This window comes from Monodon monoceros, unplaced genomic scaffold (assembly GCF_005190385.1).
Source record: "Monodon monoceros isolate NGI ecotype Baffin Bay Population unplaced genomic scaffold, NGI_Narwhal_1 Super_Scaffold_21, whole genome shotgun sequence".
Lineage (NCBI taxonomy): Eukaryota > Metazoa > Chordata > Mammalia > Artiodactyla > Monodontidae > Monodon > Monodon monoceros.
The window spans coordinates 32815771-32836785 of NW_021703778.1; the positions used below are offsets into that span (position 1 = coordinate 32815771).

Genomic DNA, 21015 nt, shown 5'->3' on the forward strand with positions numbered 1-21015 from the left:
GTTTCCCCAGGACCGGCTCAGTTTTTTTGTTTGTTTTTTAAATTTTTTTGCCGTGCCGCATGGCATGTGGAATCTTAGTTCCCTGACCAGGGATCAAACCCATGCCCCCTGCATTGGAAGCGTGGAGTCTTAATCACTGGACCACCAGGGAGGTCCCCTAGTTCAGTGTTAGCACTGTCCCGGGAAGCCCTTCAGTCCTGGGTAAACCAGGACAGTTGATCATCACCCTACACTCTGTACCCTTTGCTGCACATGCTGGTCTGCACACGTCCCAGGGCAGCTGGTCTGGGGCTCACAGAGGGAGAGGCGGGAACTGCTGCACAGAGGATCTTGGGGTCAGCACCTGCCTCTCTGATCTGGCGCCCTGCCAGCCCCAGCTCCCAGGCTCCAGGCCATTCAAACCTGCTGCCTGCTGACTTAGCCACACCTCGTCTGCTGAGTCAGTCCCGGTGGGGAGGCAGGAAGGGCGGCTTTGAGATCGATCGCGAGGAAGGGTGGAGATCCTGCTGCTTCTTGTTCGTTCCTCTCTCCTCTATCTTAGCAGCTAGCTCCACGGAGCAGGGGCCAATGGTGAATGAGTTCAGAGTAGCCTGGGTTTCTCCACTCAGTGGGGCTTAGAGGAAGCCCTTGGCCCAGGCCACAGGCCCCCCTTCTCAGGTCTCCTCTGTGGCCATTTGGACACAGGACCTCCAGACCCCAGGGACCAGCCTAGAGCACCCATGTGGCCTGGAACCCAGCCCCCTCTCATTTTCCCACTCCACAGGGACTCTTCAGGGCTGCCCGGTCCCCTTGGCCGATATCTGACAAGCACTCTGTCCCCTCCCACCCTGAAGGGGCCTCGCCCTGTTGCTGCCAGCGTCCCATGGCTCAGGGCCAGGGCTTCCACCTCCTGGGCTGATCTCAGGGTGTGGGCTGCCCAGTCGCCCACAGTCTGAAGTCTGGCAGCTGCCTGGACTAGGATCCCATGTTTTACCCTATGCCTCCCCGTACAGGGAAATCTGTACGCTGACTTTTCTGGACCTCTGAGCTGGCAACTCCCGTGGGTTCTGTCCCACCCCACCCAGCGGCACCCCCAGGGTCAGTTACAGTCAGGCAGCTGATGCAGTGAAAACGAGGCACCATGGGAAGTGTCAGTCCTTCCTCCTCTCCTTCCCAATCAACGCTTTCCCCACCAGCTAGCGGCTGGGTCCCTGGAGAGCTGTGAGGAGGGTGTGGGAGGAGTACGGGACTATTTCTAGACTCACTACCTCCGAGCTGGAAGGAACCCAGCCTCCCACCTGTGCAGGAAAGGAATCTTGCTGCTCTCTGCAGAGAAACGGCCTTTAGCCTTTGCTTAAATCTGCCACGTTCACTCCCTTTCCGGTGTCTAGTGACTGGTTGGGTCGTGCCCACTGGTAGCGAGTTTTCCCTCCATACTCATCTCTTACATGGAAACCAGCCCCTTATACATGCCATACTCCAGTGTTGAGCTCCTAGGTGAGCTTAGTGGGCACCGTTGTGTTTGGAGTAACAGCTCTCCCAAAGGACATGCCCAGCCCCGGATGTATTAATCAGGGTCCCAACAGGCGGCTCGCTCATTAGAATAATGCGAGGAAGGTTTATTGACAAAGGGACTCTTTTCCAAGTTGTAGGTGAGATATAGAACCACAGGGATAGTGCAGCGACCTGCCTCAAGTAGCAGTGGAGATCTTACTCCGTAGGCCTGCAGGACGAAAGGAGGAACCCTGGGCAGATGGCGTCCATACAAGAGGCTGTCTACCAGGACTACCTGGGGCTTCCCAAATACACTCTCCACCCCAGACTCCCAATGCTTGGGTGGGGCCCAGGGGCAGGAGTGGGGTCTTCAAGTTTCTTGGAGCAACTACCAGTGAGTGCAAGCTGGATTACCAGCACCTGCCGAACAGGGACTCTGGATTTTACCATCGAATATGCCAGCTGAGTCTGGGGCTGAGAAAGAGCAACGTTTGAGGGCTCCGGATTCAGGCAGCTGCTGGCCTGAGCAGGAAACCTGGGCAAAGTGCACAGAGAGCCAGTGAGAGGCCCCGCAAATGGGGTGAGTGCATCGGGTCTGTTGCTTTTGTTTGTTTTGACTATGCTGTGCAGCACGCAGGCTCTCAGTTCCCAGACCAGGGATCAAACCCGTGGCCCCTGTACTGGGAGCGAGGAGTCAACCACTGACCACCAGGGAAGTTCCCATGGGGTCTATTGTAATTGGCCTCTGGCCGTGGTCCAGCCTGTGTTGCTCCCCGAGATTTCTTTGCTGCTCCAGACCCAGGATCCATTTTCTTGAGTAAAAGATCACTCCTTCCTCTCCCCGCCAGGGAGCTCCTTGTCCATCCCTGTCAATTCAGATGGGTGACCCTGTCCTGTCCTGTTGGCTGGTCCTGCTCAGCTATGGTCTCTCCTTTGGGCCTGGAGCCTTGTTCTGGGGGCCCACGTACTGCCCAGTCAGTCTGTGATCCAAACCAGCGCTTCTTAACGTGTAAGATGTGTAAAAATCCTCCGGAGATCTTATTAAAATGGCAATACTGATCTCCACCAGGTCCTAGAGGACTCAGAGGTGATGCGTTTCCGACAGGCTCTCAGATGATGTTGATGCGGCCTGTCCACAGACCACACTTGACTAGCAAGGCATTAACCCTGCGGTTTTCAAACTTTGGATCAGAACCACCCAGAGAACATGATAAAAACACAAAGGCCCAGGGCCTTTTCTCCTTCCAGGAGCCTGGGTCTCAGTGGGCTGTGTTAGCTCTCCAGGGGATTCTGACACACACTAGAGTTTGAGAACCACTGCTCTAATCCACCACTGAGCCTTCATGTGGCAGCTGGCCGGCCTGATTGGGTGGCACTGGTTACCACCTACACTTGAGACCCTTGCACGACCCCCTGGCAAGGGCTCCTGTAAGACTCGGTTTCATAGGGATGGCCTCAGGTTGTAAATCCTACAGAGAGGGTCTGCGACCCCTCCCTTTAACCCACAGCATGACCAGGAAAATCGTCTCTGTCAGGATATAAATTAACATGGAGCTCCTAATAACTGGAGCTTTGAGGGAGTAAAACGTGCTCAGTGTGGAGAGGCCGGCGGCCAGGCCACAGCTAATGGACACTTCCATGGCGGCCTCTGTGTTTACTTTCATCAACCAGTTATCATACTGTATAGTTTTATTAGGTTTTTCTTTTTTTTAACCTTTTGGTTTTTTAAAAAATTATTTTCAGATTATAAAATACAAGGTCATTGGTGAAAATATGAAAAATACACGAAAAAAGAAGGTCAATGGGGGACTTCCCTGGTGGCGCAGTAGTTAAGAATTTGCCTGCCAATGCAGGGGACACGGGTTCGAGCCCTGGTCCAGGAATATCCCACATGCCACGGAGCAACTAAGCCCATGTGCCACAACTACTGAGCCTGTGCTCTAGAGTCTGCAAGCCACAACTACTGAGCCTGAGAGCTACAACTACTGAGCCCGTGCACCTAGAGCCTATCTTCCACAACAAGAGAAGCCACTGCAATGAGAAGCCTGTGCACCGCAACGAAGAGTAGCCCCCACTCGCTGCAACTAGAGAAAGCCCATGTGCAGCAATGAAGACCTAACACAGCTAAAAATTAATTAATTAATTAAAAAAAAAAAAAAAGAAAGCCAATAGGAGACTTCCCTGGTGGTCCAGTGGCTAAGACTCCACGCTCCCAATGCTGGGGACCCAGGTTTGATCCCTGGTCAGGGAACTAGATCCACATGCCACAACTAAGAGCCCACATGCTGCAATGAAGATCCCACATGTGGGGGCTTCCCTGGTGGCACAGTGGTTAAGAATCCACCTGCCAATGCAGGGGACACGGGTTTGAGCCCTGGTCCAGGAAGATCCCACATGCTGTGGAGCAACTCAGCCCGTGTGCCACAACTACTGAGCCTGCGCTCTAGAGCTCACATTCCACAACTACTGAGCCTGTGTGCCACACTACTGAAGCCCACGCGCCTAGAGCCTGTGCTCCACAACAAGAGAAGCCCCCTCAAAGAGAAGCCCGCGCACCGCAACAAAGAGTAGCCCCTGCTTGCCGCAACCAGAGAAAGCCCACACACAGCAACGAAGACCCAACACAGCCTAAATAAATAAATAAATAAATTTATATATATATAAAAAGGTCCCGCATGTGGCAACTAAGACCTGGTGGAGCCAAATAAATAAATATTTAAGGGGGAAAAATAGCCAAAAGTAAAAGTCATCCACAATCCCATTACTCATTACTCAGAGAAAACTATGAACATTTCCCATCTATCTTCCTAGGCATGCATATGTGTATGTATATATAGATAGATACATACATATATAAGTTACACATTGTTTAACTTAATTTTTAATATGAAATATATATTCATTATAAGAAATTTAAATACTTCAGAAGTAAGTTTCCTCTTACCACTCAAATCCATCCCTCAGAAATAAGAGACACTATTTTCAATGTGATATGTCTTTTCAGGTACTTATTTTATTTGTATGTATACATATGTCTATATTTTAACGTAAATATGACCTTAACATAGTACTGCTCTGTGACTTGCCTTTTTCACTTATATATTATTGAAATATTTTCATACTCAACTTTCTCTCTTGCTTTATTCACTTAACTTCCACAGGTAGTTTACGGACTCTCTGTAAACTGAAATATTCAACTGAACGGATATAGTTATTGAAACTCACTTAGCATTTCTTTGTTGTTGTTGTTATTCTTTCTTTCTAATTAATTAATTTATTTATTCATTTATTTTTGGCTGCGTTGGGTCTTCGTTGCTGCGTGGGCTTTCTCTAGTTGTGGCGAGCGAGGGCTATTCTTCGTTGCGGTGTGCGGGCTTCTCATTGTGGTAGCTTCTCTCGTTGTGGAGCATGGACTCTAGGCGCATGGCCTTCAGTAGTTGTGGCACGCGGGCTCAGTAGTTGTAGCTCGCAGGCTCAGTAGTTGTGGCTCGCAGGCTCTAGGGCGCAGGCTCAGTAACGGCGGCAGATGGGCTTAGTTGCTCCACGGCATGTGGGATCTTCCCAGACCAGGGCTCGAACCCGTGTCCCCTGCATTGGCAGGTGGATTCTTAACCACTGCTCCACCAGGGAAGTCCCGTTGTTGTTATTCTTGATTTTAACTTCGTTTTTAAATTACACAAGCAATATGTGAGTACATTCAAACTATAAAAAATTCAAAGTACAAAGAAAAAAGAGCAAAATCTCAGTCTCCTTCCTTCCCTCCCCACCCATATTTCTGTCCAGCAGCAGCCCCTAGTGACAGTCTTTTCCGTGCATTGACACATATGTACATATTTACTTAATTGGAATCACACTGTACCTATTGCTCTGCAACGTGTTTTTGCCATACACACAGAAGTCAACAGGGCCTTCACTAGCTTTGAACTGCCTTTACCCTTTGCCAGATTTAGAAAAAGCACTCCTTCCTCAAATAAAATATTTTTGTTAGGGTATTACTGCACAATCTGATCCACTCTGCCCAGGGTGCGCAGCAGCCTGGCTGTGTACCCACAGCACCCACACTGTCACCCACATATACCCTGAACTCCCTGGACACCAGGGTCCTTGGGCCTCCAAATGGTGCACACTCCCATCTCCAGATGAGGAATGTGTGTGAATCTCTAGATTCAGAGTTGGGAAGGAGGCAGGAATTGGTGTAGTAGGTGAACAAGAAGAGACTTCAGTGGGCTCTCTCGTGCAGTGGACAAGCTGGAGATGATTTGCCTGTATTCGACAGCTACACAGCCATCCATAGGACGGCTGAACAAAGTCAGATGGTCCCTTATGGATGGATACTTGGGTAGTTTTATATCTACCTACCTATCTACCTACCTACCTACCTGCCTACCTACCTACCTACCTACCTGCCTAACAGCTGTCTCTGTTGTTATTATCAATACAAACAATGGTGTTAGAAACTTCTAATTATTCACACTTTTTTGTGTGAGTTTCTGTGCCCTAGACTACAAAAAGTACAATTACTGGGACAGAGACAGGTGCATTTTAAATTTTGAAAACTATTGTGTTCTGGTATTTTGGAGCCCCAAACTGCATGATTGAGAGTCCTTGTTTCATTGTGTCCTTTCCAGCTTTACATATTATTAAAGCAATTCCCTAATTCTGGAGGCAAGACATGGTCTCTTCCTATTGTTTTACTTTGCATTTCTTTGCTTCCTAAGTTAGGTTGAACATGTTTACAACTTTGCTGGGCAATTCCTTTTAGTTGCTTGCTAACTGTCTGTGTGTGTCCTTACTCATTTATCTATTGCAAGAGGCCATCTAATTTTAGCCAGGCTGGGTTAGATAACTAATTAGATAACATTTATAACTACTGTTTACTGAGTATTTTTGTGCCAGACACTGTGCTAAGCCCTTTGCATAAAATGTTTTTCATTTAATCAACCTAAAGAAGAAAATATAATTAACTCCACTTTAAAGATAAGGAATTGAAGCTCACGGAACTTAAACAACTTGCTCCACATCACTCACCTGGTAAGTGAAGGAGCCACAATTTGAGCCCAGCGCTGTGTGCCCACCGTTCTAACCACTGAGCTGTTTTGTCGCCAGGGTCTCTTGCAACTTTAATACTTTGTGATTCATTGACTGACTCATTGATTTGACAGACAGACAAGGGGGCAAACGCACATCTACATGGTATCCAGGCACCGGTGAGGTTGCCAGGCGCTACCTCTAAGCGCAAAACCCGTAGTGCTGAGTGAAGGCTGTGCTGTAGGCTGATAAGAGAAACGGGAAAGGGCTGTTATGGGAACCTGGATGAGTAGCTGAATGGAACAGGCCACATGACAGGAGCTGTGGACTTTGGTAGAAGAATATCATTAACCTTCTGCGACCCAGCAGGAGTAGAACCAAGAATCAATAACCCGACCTCACGATCCTTCCTCCCTCCCATCTCCTGCCAGTGTTTCCAGTTGGAAGCCAAAGGACAAGGATGCTCTCTGAGGCAGTCTATGTGGGTCAGCCTCTCAGGGCACAAAGTTGGGGGGAAATATGAAAAAAGCGTATCCAAAGAGGCAAACAGAAAATATATTTAAAATTTAAAAAAAGGAAAATATCCAGCATCCTGTCTCCTGCATATCAGTGGTGGGTCTCCAGCAATGGCTGGGAATCCATTTGTCTTGCTCACTGAAAAGGATACACCTTAGACGTGGCCAGGAGTGGGGTCTGTTGGCCCAGGGCCCAGCCAAGGCAGGTCACTGATGCATGAGAGGAAACAGGCTCTGATGAGTGTCTGAGGGGTTACTGAGAGTTTTTTTTTTTTTTAATTATTTTAGAATAGTTTTTAGATTTACAGAAAAGTTACGAAGATAGTACAGAGCACCCAGTTTCCCCTACTATCAACTATTACTTATGGTACATTTGTCACAATTAATGAACTAATACTGATACATTATTATTAACCGAAGTCATACTTTATTGAGATTTCCTTAGTTTTCACTTAATGTCCTTTATTTGTTCCAAGATCCCACCCAGGATAGCACATTGCATTTAGTTGTCATGTGTCCTTCTGCTCTTCTAGACAGTTATGCAGACTAAGATAGGCTAAAAGAAGTAAAATTCTGAAAATACAAATGAGAGGAGCCTAGTGTAGAAGAAACAAAGCCAACATGGAAATCAAACAGTGCGGGACCTCCATACGGAAGAGACACAGCTCAGAGGTAAATTCACCATCATAAAGGCTTCTGTACAAGAGAGATAATAAGAAAACAGACACTTTATGATTTTAGGGGAAGGGGAAGTATCCTATAAAACTATTAGGAAGAGAGTAATTAAGTATTTAAATTAATTAGAAGCTATAAAAAAGAGAATTGATAAATAAATATAAGATGGTACATTTTTAAAGTGATGATGAAAAAATGATAATCCTCTGAACTTTAGTCAAGAAGTGGGAGTCATTACAATTAGAGTGAAGAAAACAGTTCTACAGTTAGATTTAAGAAAGTTCTATGTCTAGAGAATGAATGCTTAGCTTGGCCATCCTAATGTTGTTAGGACGCCCTGCCTGGGTGAGGCCTGTAGCAGATCCCCTGAGAGGCTTCATGGGGTGGCATTCCCTATCCTCGTGTGGTTACCTCAGGCCCTCAGTCTTGCATCTCAGGACACTGATTTTGTCATCAGATTCATTTCTCACAGAGGGACTCGCATTAGCCAAGTTTGTAAGACTGACACATAAATCCAAGCATCAATTTGCAAATTGAAAAATGAGAAATATAACTGAGGCTAGAAAACAGCCCAATCATATTAACTCCTAGCAAAGGAAGTCAGATATGGAGCACTTAATCAAAATAGCCTTGTAGAGGATGGAAACCGGATAAACGCATCACCTTACAAGGATGGTCTTGCCAGCTAGACCAGCATATATGAAATCCAGCCTCTGAAACTATGCCCCGGACAGTGCTGAGATGGGCACTGCCAACGACTGCATCTCTGCCTCTCCTTTGTCTCTGCTTCTATGGTGACGGACTCTCCCCCACTTATAATGACACATGCTTGTTTCAGATAGGTTAGTGCATTGGAAAAGGCTACACTAACAATGGAAGGCCTGGGGCCACTCTCTCTTTAGCTATGAAGTCCATGGACATAGGTCCATGGTCCATAGATAGGTATAGGAACTCCCTAAAATAATTTTCCTTATACCTAGTTTGCAGTTTTCTAAGGAGAGAATCCATAGCCTTTATCAGACCCTCAAAGAGGTCCACAAACTAAAATCTTTTAACATTTCTACTATAGTCCTAATGAGTTGGGTTTGCAGTTCAATTCTCACCAGACAATTTTACATCCTAGTGCTTGGAGGCAACCCACATGAGCCCTGGAGTACTCACAGTACAAGCATATACTGGCAAACTTGAAAATCTCAATGAAGTAAACCGTTTTCTATAAAAACATATATTGTCAAAATTGATAAAACATGGAGTGAAAAACCTGACTCCATCAGTAAGTCAAGCAGAGACTGAGAAGGTTATCAAGAATAATACTGGAGGGCTTCCCTGACGGCACAGTGGTTGGGAGTCCGCCTGCCAATGCAGGGGACATGGGTTCGAGCGCTGCTCCGAGAAGATCCCACATGCTGCAGAGCACCTAGGCCCATGCGCCACAACTGCTGAGCCCGCGTGCCACAACTGCTGAAGCCCACGCACCTAGAGCCCATGCTCCGCAACAACAGAAGCCACCACAATGAGAAGCCCACGCACCACAACGAAGAGTAGCCCCTGCTCGCCGCAACTAGAGAAAGCCCACACGTGGCAACGAAGACCCAATGCAGCCAATAAATAAATGAATAAATTTATATATTAAAAAAACCCCTAACTTTTGGAATTGTCTCTGGGCCCAAGGGGCAAGGCAATGGGTATTCCTGCATCTGATCATCTTCATGCAGGTGGAACTTGGGACCTGGAGAGGACAGGGGAAGGATTCGGTTCAGGGGTAGACTTTAGTCCTCCCAGCTTCCTTGCTGCTGGTAGTAGGGGAGTGTCTGAATACCAGCCCTACCACTGGGCAGAGGAACTACTGCTGGAGCAGAAAGCAAACATGGATAGGACTGCCAGGATGCTGACAGCTGGAGGAACGCAACCAACAGCAGAATGAATAGCAGAGACTCTTCTGCCGATTTGGCTGATATTCTGGTTTTCTCTCTTTGAAGATAAGTATCCTTTGGCCTGAGTAAGTAAGTCCCCCGGAATTATCATGGAAGGGAGGGTAAGGGAGAAGAACCTTTGCCATAGGTAAATTGGGAGTTTAGAATCATTTAATGTAAGTTCATTTGATACTACTGATGAATTGGGCTATATCAAGTAGATATAAAGAAACCTAAAATAGAATAGTAGCAGATGTAATTAAACCACGTAATGAAATAAAAACTCACCATAGCTACATGAAGTAATGCAAGAAAAATGCAATATAAGTAAATCTACTGATATACTACTTTACAACTGTGGATCAAATCTGAAAATGATCTCAGAAATGATCTTCAAAGATGGGGAAAAGTCAGTCATATAACTCACAGCCATTTCTAATAAAAACTAAATGTAAAAATAGAAGTTACCTCCTTAACATCATTTTTTTAAAGGTGTTTATTCCAAATAAATCAACATTTGTCAGACACTAGCCCAGAGTGTCATATATTGTCAATATTATTTAATTTCCTTGGAAAATTCTGGCTACAGCAATAAGACATGCAATGTAATAAGTATAAAAACTGGAAAAGAGAGAGAGAAAATACTATTTCATTAATGGCAAAAACAACGAAAAAATTAAAAACTATTTTAAAAGATCAATTAAATGGTCAGGTATAAAAGAAATATACAGAATTAAATAGCATTATAATATTATAAATGACCAGTTTGAAAACATATTAAAAAAAAATTTCATCCACAGTATCGACAAAGCATGATACAAGTGAGTTATTAATGACAAATACTATGATCATGTGCATTTCTCCAGACAATGCCAAATGTCCCCAGGGGCACAAAACCATCCCTAGTTTAGAACAATTGTTCTAGATCAAACTATTCTGAGAATAAGAATCACCTGGAGGCTTATTCAAAATAGATTCCCAGGATCCTTCCCTAGAGATTCTGATTTATTGTGCCCAGATTATGGACTTGCAATCTGAATTTTTTAAATGTTCCAGAACTTCTTATTGGTGGAGTTGAGAACTGCTCCATAAGGAATGTTGGCCCAACAGAGGTTTCGTTAAGGGAAACACTGACTGAAACCGCCCACCCTGGACAGGCACCACAGTAACCATATGCATGAGTTCTCTTTTTTTTTTTGCGGTACGCGGGCGTCTTACTGTTGTGGCCTCTCCCATTGCGGAGCACAGGCTCCGGACGCGCAGGCTCAGCGGCCATGGCTCACGGGCCCAGCCGCTCCGCGGCATGTGGGATCTTCCCGGACCGGGGCACGAACCCGTGTCCCCTGCATCGGCAGGCGGACTCTCAACCACTGCACCACCAGGGAAGCCCTGCATGAGTTCTCTTAAACAGAAGGTCCTGGTAAGGAACACAGAACTAGCAAGCCACCACCAACTGGAAAAATTCAGGAAAGGTCAAAAGGAGACACCAGTCTGTATGTCCTCCCAACCTCAGAGAATCTTCCTCGCTGGAATCCATCTTGGCTGAGCGATGTGGGCACCACCAGTAAGGACCCTGAGTCAGAACGATTGGCCAGAGACGACCCGGAAACTAACCCCATCACCATAAAACCCGAGACTGCGAGACACGTGGCAGAGCAGTACTCCAGGGCTCCCTTACCCCACGGCTCTCCCCGGGCGCCCCTTCCCCATAAAGTCTCCTGCTTTGACAGCACGTGTGTCTCCTCGGACAATTCATTTCTGAGTGTTCAACAAGAGCCTGCTCTCAGGCCCTGAAAGGGGTCCCCCTTCCTGCAACAGTTTGACCTGCTCACTTTGTGTTTCAGGAAGATCCTGGAGGCAGCTGGAGGATCAACTGGGTGGGCTGTGGAGGATGTAGAGAAGAGAATAGGAGTTGGAGGCTACTGCTTCCATTCAGGTGAGAAATAATACGGGGGGTGTATGCGGCAGTGGGGGTGGGGTACATTTCAGAGATATCTCTAAGGCAGAATCGGCGAAATTTGTGACTAATTAGATGTAGGGGAGGGGAGAACTTAAGAAAAGGGTGAGTCAACATTTAAAACTTTAAAATTTTGATACCCTTAAGCAAGCGAAAGGACAACACACAAACGGGAAACTATATTTCCAAATTATGTATCTGATAAGAGGCTTGTATTCAGAATACATAAAGAACACTTACAACCAACAATGAAAAGATAAATAACTCAATTTAAAAATGGGCAGGGCTTACCTGGTGGCGCAGTGGTTGAGAGTCTGCCTGCCGGGTTCGTGCCCTGGTCCGGAAGGATCCCACATGCCGCGCAGCGGCTGGGCCCGTGAGCCGTGGCCGCTGAGCCTGCGCGTCCGTAGCCTGTGCTCCACAGCGGGAGAGGCCACAACGGTGAGAGACCCGCGTACTGCAAAAAAAAAAAAAAAAGGGCAAAGGATCTGAGTAGACATTTTTTCAAAGACAATATACAAATGGCCAGCAAGCACATAAAAAGATGCTCAACATCATTAGCCACTAAGAAATGCAAATCAAAACCACAAGATACCACTTCATACTCATAGGGTGGTTATAATCAAGAAGACAGATCAATAATGTGTTGTCAAGGATGTGGAGAACGTGAAACTCACTCATTGCTGATGGGAGTATACAATGGTATAGCCCCTCTGAAAAACAGTCTAGTACTTCTTCAAATGGTTAAACATAGAGTTTCCATAATTCCACTCTTAGGTATCTACTCAAGAGAAATGAAAACATGTCTCCAGAAAAGCTTGTATACAAACACTCAGAGTAGCACTATTCATAGGAGGCAAAAAGTGTAAACTCAAATATCCATGAAGTGATGGATAAATAAATGTGGTATATCCATGTAATGAAATATTACTCAGCAACAAAAAGAAATAAAGTATTGATACAACCTAGATGAACCACGAAAACATTAATGCTAAGTGAAAGATGCCAGTCACAAAAGACCATGTATTGTATGACGCCATATTTATGAAGTGTCTAAAACAGGCCAATCTATAGAGACACAAAATAAGATTAGTGGTTGCCTAGGGTTGGGTGGGGGGGATTGGGGGGAAAAGGGAGTGACTACTAATGGGTAGAGGGTTTCTTTTGGGGTTATAAAATGTTCTAAAAGTGATTATGGGGATATTGGCACAACTCTGAATATGCTAAAAACTACTGAATTGTACCCTTTTTAAAAACTGAATTATAGTTGATTTACAATATTGTGTTAGGTTCAGGTGTACAGCAAAGTGATTCAGTTATATATATATTTAAAACTTTTCCATTATAGGTTATTACGAGATATTGAATAAAGTTTCCTGTGCTATACGGTAAATCTTTGTTGCTTATCTATTTTATATATAGTCATGTTATCTGTTGATCCCATACTCCTAATTTATCCCTCCCACCGCTTCCTTTTTGGTAACCATAAATTTGTTTTCTATATCTGAGAGTCTGTTTCTGTTTTGTAAATAAGTTCATTTGTATTATTTTTTCGATTCTGCATATAAGTGATATCATGTAATATTTGTCTTTCTCTGAACTGTATCCATTGAATGGGTGAATTCTATGGTATATGTATTAAATCTCAACAAAGTAGTTTTAAAAAATTTTAAGAAAGGAAAAGGATGAGGTTCTAGCTCTAATAACTGTAAATGAGGTGTCACCATTGGCCAAAATTGGGACCACAGGAGGCAAGAATGTGTTTGGGGGAAGAAAATGAACCTTGGATATATTGAATGCCTCTGAGAAGAGACACTGGATACCGTTGTCTGGAGCACAGAAAAGAGGAAGGACGGAGATAATAATGCAAATTATCATTTATTGAGCATCTATTAGGTAGGTACCTGTGCTGTAAATGTATTGTTTATGTATACACTGCCAATGAGAAGTGTTATATTAATTTAAACACGTCAATGAGGGGGCCCTTTAGCTCTCTTACTTCCTGCTGTATCCTGGTTGTTACCAACACAGGCTGGCAGAAAGTCAGCATGCAATGTTCGCTTGATGAGTACAAATGTAGTATCTTTTAACCCACATAACAACCGTTTGAGGTAGGTTTTTGTCCCATTTTACATGATTTGCTTAAGACCACAAAGCTAATTAGTAGCAGCGGTCTGTCTGAATTCCAAATCACTATGCAATACTGTCATCTCTCAGTACAGACTTGGAACTAAAGGGAGCAAAAGAGGCCATGTAAACCTAGTTTCTGCAAATTCATAACAAATATACGTGAATACTCCACTGTGTTAGGTGCCAAGGTTAATATAACGATAAACTGGGCAAGAATCTGAATGAAAAGAAATTTAAGATAAAATCCCTAGGAACTTGCTCATATCCTTGCCAGTTCACAAAGTTCTTTCACACATATTATTGCATTAACCGCCCCCCATCAAATCCCTAATAAGTAAAATACTATTGCCACTCCCATCAGGCTTTTACCCTCCACCTAAACTGTATTCTCCAAGGTGATTTCCATGTTGCTAAATGTAAGTCACTTCTCAGTCCTCTTCACACTTGAACTAGCAGCAGCTTTTGATACTTGCTCCTTAACCCACTTTTTCACTTGGCTTCTAGGACACCAAACTCTTTCTGTTTTCCTCCAACTTCCCGTTTCCTCCTTCTTGGCCTCCCCTGTGAATTCCTACGCTTCTCCGTGAACTCTCAATGTCAGAACCCCCAGGGCTCAGTCCTTGGTCTGCCTTGTACTAACTTCCTGCTCAGTCTCAAGGCTTTAAGTACTATTTATATGATGATGACTCCCAAACCGCTATCTTCCCCTCACCTGAGCCCCAGCTCCAGCGATATACAACCAACTGCCCACCTGACATCTCCACTCGGACGTGTAAACATAATCTCGAATGCAACGTGTGCCAGAAGAATCTCCTGATCTCCATCCTGTTCCCTCTTTCAGTTGCACAAGCCCAAAACCTGAATGTTACCTTTGACTCTTCACTGTCCCCGGCTACGTCCCATCTATCAGGAAATTCTGTTGGCTCTACTGGTCCAAGTCACCGTTCTCTCTCACGTGGATGCAGACAGTATCCTCCTAAAAGATCCTGCTTCTACCCTGTTTGCGCTGTTAGTCCACTCTCAACCTGACAGGAAGAATGATCCTTTAAAATCTAAGTCAGATCATGTTACTCTTCTGCTCAAAACCATGCACTGGCTCTACAGTAAAAGCCAATGGCCCCCCCCAGGCCCTACGTGAGCAGGTCCTCCCTACCTCCCTAACTTCCTCTCCTATTCTCCCCAGCTCACCTGGCTCTAGGAACACCAATTTCCTGGCCGTTCCTGCCTTGGGGCCCATGTTCTAACAGTTCTCTCAGTCTGGAATGCTCTTCTCCCAGGTATTCAGGACTACATCCTCATCTCTTACAATTCTATTCAAACCTCACTTTCTCAATGAAGCCTACCTTGACTGCTCTGTTTAACACTGCAACCCACCCTCCCACATCCTCTACCCTGCTCTACTTTTTCTTCAGTCTATACCACTTACCATCTTCTAACTTACAACATACATACTTATGTTTTTTGTGTCTCCCCCATTAGAATGAAAAATCTATAAAGGCAGTGATCTTTGTTTTGTTTGCTGATGTTTCCCAGACTCAAAAAATTGAGACCCAGAGAGGCTGAGTATTGCTCAATGTCTCTGAGTAATACGTTTGATCAGGGATCTGAACCCTGGCCAAAAACCTAAGTTCCTTTCATATAGTTCTTCTACCCAGTGACAAGAGGGCAGTGAACAGCTGAAAGTACCCCAGGTGGCCCAGGCTGCAAAATTATTCCTAGTACCAGAAGAATCCACCAAACTTTTATAATTCACCATTTCCTCTCCTTATAGTTCTTGTTCTATAATGGCTTCCCATTTCCCACCAAGTAAAGTCAACTACTCAATTTGGCTTCGAAGATCTGTAAAATAATTAACACTATCTCTAGTCTCCATTATAACCTGATCTCCAGTCCCCATTATCAGGGATGATGTCCTTGGGCAAAATCCTCTTTTGCTGCATTAGTCCATTGTTTGTATGTATGTTTTTAAAATTAAACTTGAAAGCATTTTAAAACCACATTTTGAATACCTTTAGGTCCTGGGCAAGACCCTCCAGTTTACTACAGTCCCCCTTCTTTGGCTTACACTAGGTGTAACTTCACAGAACGCTCCTTACCTTGCTCCTGAAGCATCTGTTTGACACCGCATAACATTTCACATTCTGTTCTTCAAGCTCCCACACTGCATCTTCCAGCCTCTTTAGGAGAGCAGGAAAATGCTTCTATTGGTTCCCAGCAGGCTGGGCCGTATGCACTCTTCAGTGCCAAAAACCAATGCCACCTTCTCCTTGAAAACTTCTTTCTGGCCCCTATCTCTCCTCTATAATTAACTGCTTCTTATCCCAAAGCCGTATTTCAAAACACCTTACCTTTACAGTCAGTCACCTCAAAATCTCTCTCCCCCCAGCGTCACCCGACTAGGGTGAGGATAGTGAGATACTTCAAGCTTAAAATTTAAAGGGGCACCAAAAAGCTCAGTAATCAAGATAAATATTTTAATTACCATATATTTTTTAAATTAAATTCATTCACTTTTTTTGACGGGGCATGTGGGATCTTAGTTCCCCAACCAGGGATCGAACCCTCGCCCCCTGCATTGGAAGCGTGGAATCTTCACCACTGGACCGCCAGGGAAGTCCCTAATACTATATTTTCTTAAACATCAAAATTAGTTCCAAAAAAAAAGATTCATGAACAAAACATCAAATATAAAATTAAAGAGGATCCTCAGGACTCGGTCCGCCTCCTATCTGCCGGCCCCATCCGAACCCCTCTTTCACGGTAGGACTGAATATCCTCGAACTCCGATCTTGTACTTCTTGAACTGCACGTGAGCCCGAAAGCCGAGAAACTGCGGGGGAGCCATTCTCATCACCCCACGCCCCAGCGTAGTAGCGCGGCCTGCTCCACTCAGCCGGGAAGCGGACACGCGCTTTTGGAAACGCTGGGAGCTGGGTGCCCGTGGGGGCGTGTGTGTCAGTGCATATATATGTGTGTGTGTGGCACACGTGTGCACGCGCGCTTCTCTTCTTCCTTCTCTTTCCAAGCCATGGCTCAGGGCGGGGCAGAGTACTGCCTTCGAGTACGCACCCGGACCCTGGACTTTGCGCTTGCAAAGATGGAGTGGGGGCACGAGGTTGCACGTGGGGAGAGCTCGGAATTCCTCTTGCACAACTGGCAGGTGGAGCGCAACTCTTTCTGGCGCCTCAACCCGGGACAGGAACATGGGACACCCTTCGAGGTAGCAGAAGGACCTGAACCTACTACCCCCGACCCAACACATCCCCGCAAAACCCCTCGAAACGTCCTCCCGCCGCCAGGAAGAAGAACCCAGGGAGAGCGGAGGAAAGGACAGTGGAGGCGGAGAGGGCGGAGGAGCGTCTCCCCTCGCTCCGCCCCTCCTCTTCTCTGGGCCCTAGCCAATCGCTGCGCGCTCCGAGCCCTGGCCCCGCCCCTCACCACCGGCTCCGGCCTGCGGCTCCGCCCCGGCCGGTGATAATTAGGCTGCGGGCGGGGGGTGCTGCGTCAGCGCTAGGAGCCGGCCAATCCCGGAGCTCTCCACGGCGGCCGCGTCACAGGCCGAACAACCAAACAGAAAAGTTTAATAAACAGCAGGCGGAGGGGTTGGTGGCGGCGGCCGGGCCGGGGCGAGCGGGGTTTCGGTGGCCTCACCTGTCCCCATTCACCGGCGGCGACCGGCGGCGGCGGGCAGCGCGTCAGGCGGAGAGAGCCGCCGCCAGGTGAGGACCGCGGCCCACAGGGCCCTGGCGGCCCGGCGCCACCCCTCCCCCTCTCACTCCCTTCCCCCACTCGGTTGAGGCTGAGGCGAGGCCCTCCCCCGGCTCTTCCCGGCCCGGGGGAGCCGGAAGCTGAGGGCGGCCGGCGGGCGCAGCAGGTGGTGGGCTAGCCGCTCGCTCGCGGGCCCAGGCCGGGCGTTTGCTGAGGGGCGAGGGGATTCCCGGCCCCGGGGGCAGGGGCCGGGGCGCAGCGGGCCCCCTCGGGCGCGCGCCCGGCGCTCGCGGGCCGGGGCTTACCGCCGGGGGCGGGGGCTGGCGCGCAGAGGTCGTATTCCTACTCCCTGCGGGCCGCGGGGGCCGCTGCGCTCGCCGCTCGCACCCGGTGCCAAGCAGTTGGCGGGTGAGGAGTCGGAGGGACCCCGGGCGCGTCCCTGTCACCAGCCCCGGTCAAGTTCCCCGCCCCGCGGCTCCGAGCCTGAGTCCTTTTTGGAATGTTTTTCACCTGCCGTGTTTTCAAAAGCCGGCGAGGGGGAAAGTCTAGCAAGTCGGACTAGAAAAGGGGATTGGGGTCGGTCTCTTTTTCCTCTGCTTCTGTTTGGTGGACTCAGGATTTCTGAATTTTCCTCTCAAATAGTATTTTCAAGTTGCCGTCTAGCTACGTAAACAAGTACAGCAGAATATCGTGTTTGAAATAATTTTAACTTTACGTTGAAAGCTTGTGCTAAACCACACGATTAAGGTGCTCTGATGATGTATCTTCATAGCTAGAAGGTCGTTCAACATTGTGAAGAAGTTAAGGGCTTAGGGTTACACACAGACCATTTATGTTTAAAGTTGTTTGGCGGTAAAAACTGGTTAGTTTTTAATGGTTTAATGCTCCGAGAAAGAGATTTAAAGTCCTCTTGCAGATCAAATTCGGAATGTGACTTTTTAATGTAAAATCCCGTACACTTTTAAGGTTAGTTATGTAATATTTATATTGCCAATTTTAGGACACTTGGCAAGTTTCCCGTAGTCTAGGGCTTCAGGGGAAAATGTTCTCTTTCTGCAAAATTCCCAAACAGGTTGTCTTTTAACTTTTTTTCTTTAACGTTTTAAAACACATTTAATGAGACAGGGATCGCAAAGGTGTACAGGAGGAGTATTTAGGGGTTGTTGGATTATTATCTCGATTGTAGTGATAATTTCCTGTGAAATTATCACGACAGATCACATTTTACACTTTAAAGTATGTGCAGTTTATTGTATGCCACTTATACCTCCATAAAGCCCTTTTTTAAGAAGCCAAGTATTCAAAGTATATTTGATACCACAAAAGTATGAATACACACAGTGCGGTATAAAGAGATAAAATATAATAAAACTCCTGATTTGCACCCCCAAGCCAATAACTGGAACATTACCAAAACTTGCATATGTTTATGAGTTTCTTACCTGTCGTATACCTCTGCCACTTCTTACTGAGGTAATCATTTCAGTGTAGTGGATTTTGTTTACCATTCTGTTTCATTTTTTAGAAAGTTTCATCACATAACGTTTGTGTGCTCAGTGTGTTTAGTTTGCTTTTGAGCTTTATAAAAGTAGTATGTGGCTGTAGTTCAGTCCTTTCATTGCTGTACAATATTGTGTTAATCTTCCATAACTCATGGGCCTTCAGATTATGTTTTTGATTTTGTTTTGCTGTCAACAGCTGTGCTTTATGAACATTGTTTCCTGGCTCCTGGTGCACAAGTGCCAGAGTTTCTTTAGAGTGAATGTAGATTTCATTGGGAAATTTTAGGTAGTCAGGAGTAAAAGAGATTGAAATACTAGAAATAAAATAAATGAAAAACTTTAGGATTCTCTTTTATGTTTTAATGGAAGATTCATATCCGTAGTGGTTGGCTCACAGTTTTTGAACATTTGCATGAGAACCCAGGATTCCTGTTAATCTGTATACAATGAATCTTTTCCTTGGAAATCCCGTGGTAAGAAGTCTGGCACTATTTGATACCTCCTTTTTCAGTGCAAAATGTAAACATAGTAGAAAAAAACACGTGATTGGGTATAAAATAAATCACTCTGTGTTCCTCCTTCCCCCTTTGTAGTCTCTGGCAAATTACTTAAAACTTCTTTTGTGCCTTAGTATACTTATGTAAAAGAAACCTGTCCTAAGTTTATCCTTTCAGTTATGCAGACTTTAGTTAAGGGGAGCACATATCGAATGGCAGAGCCTTTAAGGAAAAGGATTAGGACCAAAGTGTTATTCTCTGGAATTACATTGAGTGTGTCCTTGGGAACACTTTTGGAGAAAGGTGTGTGGTGAGTATTTACCAGGATATGTTAATCACACATTTAAGTACTTTTTATTTCCGTTGCCTCAGATTTGGGAGTGCTTTTATTTATCATGCAAACAGCAATGCAAAGACAAATTAGGGAGCAGTATTAACTTCCTGAAAACGGTGTGTAAGTAATATGAGGTTATGTATATCTTTGAATAAGCTGTTTTTTATTTAAAGGCATGAGAGATGGGGTGTGTGTGTGTTTTAAACAGTGTATGCAGCCTGCAGACAAATGTCAGGATGCTTTGTTTTGATAGGGCTATTTTATCGTGTTAAAAAAAACAACTCACTTTTGTATTTGATTATAAGGGCATTTTTTTTTCAAACTTTCAGAAAAGTTACAAAGAATAAATAATCATTAACATTTTGGCAGGTATACCCCCAGTCTTTGTTTTTGTGTATTCTTCATATCCTAAACAACTAAATGTTGAATTGTAAACAGTACTAGACTGCTTCTATCTTCAAAACTTATCCCAAATATGTTCCGTCTCAACATCTTTGTTGTACAAAAGATGGTGGTAGTAGTCACCTAACTGGTACCTTTTCTTCAATCTCTCCCCTACCATCTACTTGCTTTTCCTGTGCAGAACAATCATTTAAATGTATAAATTAGATTATGTTATTCCCAGACTCAAAACCCTCCACAACTTTTCAGTACACAAAATAAATTCAAACTTTTTTATACCCTAGACCAGCAATGTCCAATGGAAATATAGTAGGAGTTACAAATGCGAGCCACATAAGAAATTTAAAATTTTCTGATAGCCGCATTTACAAAAAAAAGGGAGAGAAACAGGTGAAATATTTTTTAACCGAAACATATTATGATTCAGCAAGTAATCAGTATAAGAAATTATTAATGGGGTATTTTACTTACCTTTTTTCAGACTGTCTTCGCAATTTGTTGTGTATTTTCCACTTCAAGTACTTTTTAGGCTGGCCTTGCTTGTGGCTACAGATTGGACGGTGCTGCTCGAGACTATCAGGCCTGCCAGCTTCATACACTTATATCCTGCCACTCTCCCCTGACTCATGTACCCCCAGTAATACTGGTCTTTTTGGGGGTTCATGAGCATGCCAAGCTTAGTTTTCTTAAAATTGTTGTTCCTTCTGCCTGGAACACTCAGTCGTGTTTTGTTCAAAAGCCACTCCTTTTGAGATGCCTTCTCAGACCACTTTCCCTGACAACTGTTACCCTTCTTCGTTTCCTTTTACAACCTAACATCTGAAATGATTTATTTGGTTATTGTCTGTATCCCCTGCTTGAATGTAAACTGTTGGGGGCCA

The 21015-nt window shown here is 45.3% G+C and overlaps 1 protein-coding gene across 2 annotated transcripts in view; it reads left to right on the forward strand.

Annotated features, from left to right (window-relative positions):
• Window positions 1-17269: 17269 nt before the first annotated feature.
• The window catches only part of ZFAND6 (zinc finger AN1-type containing 6), a 75579-nt gene continuing 71833 nt past the window's right edge, over window positions 17270-21015 (forward strand). Inside the window, exon 1 of one of the 2 annotated variants that reach the window (XM_029239476.1) lies at window positions 17270-17410. The gene's annotated coding sequence lies outside the window, so the exon portion shown is untranslated. The remainder of the gene's footprint in view (window positions 17411-21015) is intronic. The other variant, XM_029239477.1, reaches the window with a different exon arrangement.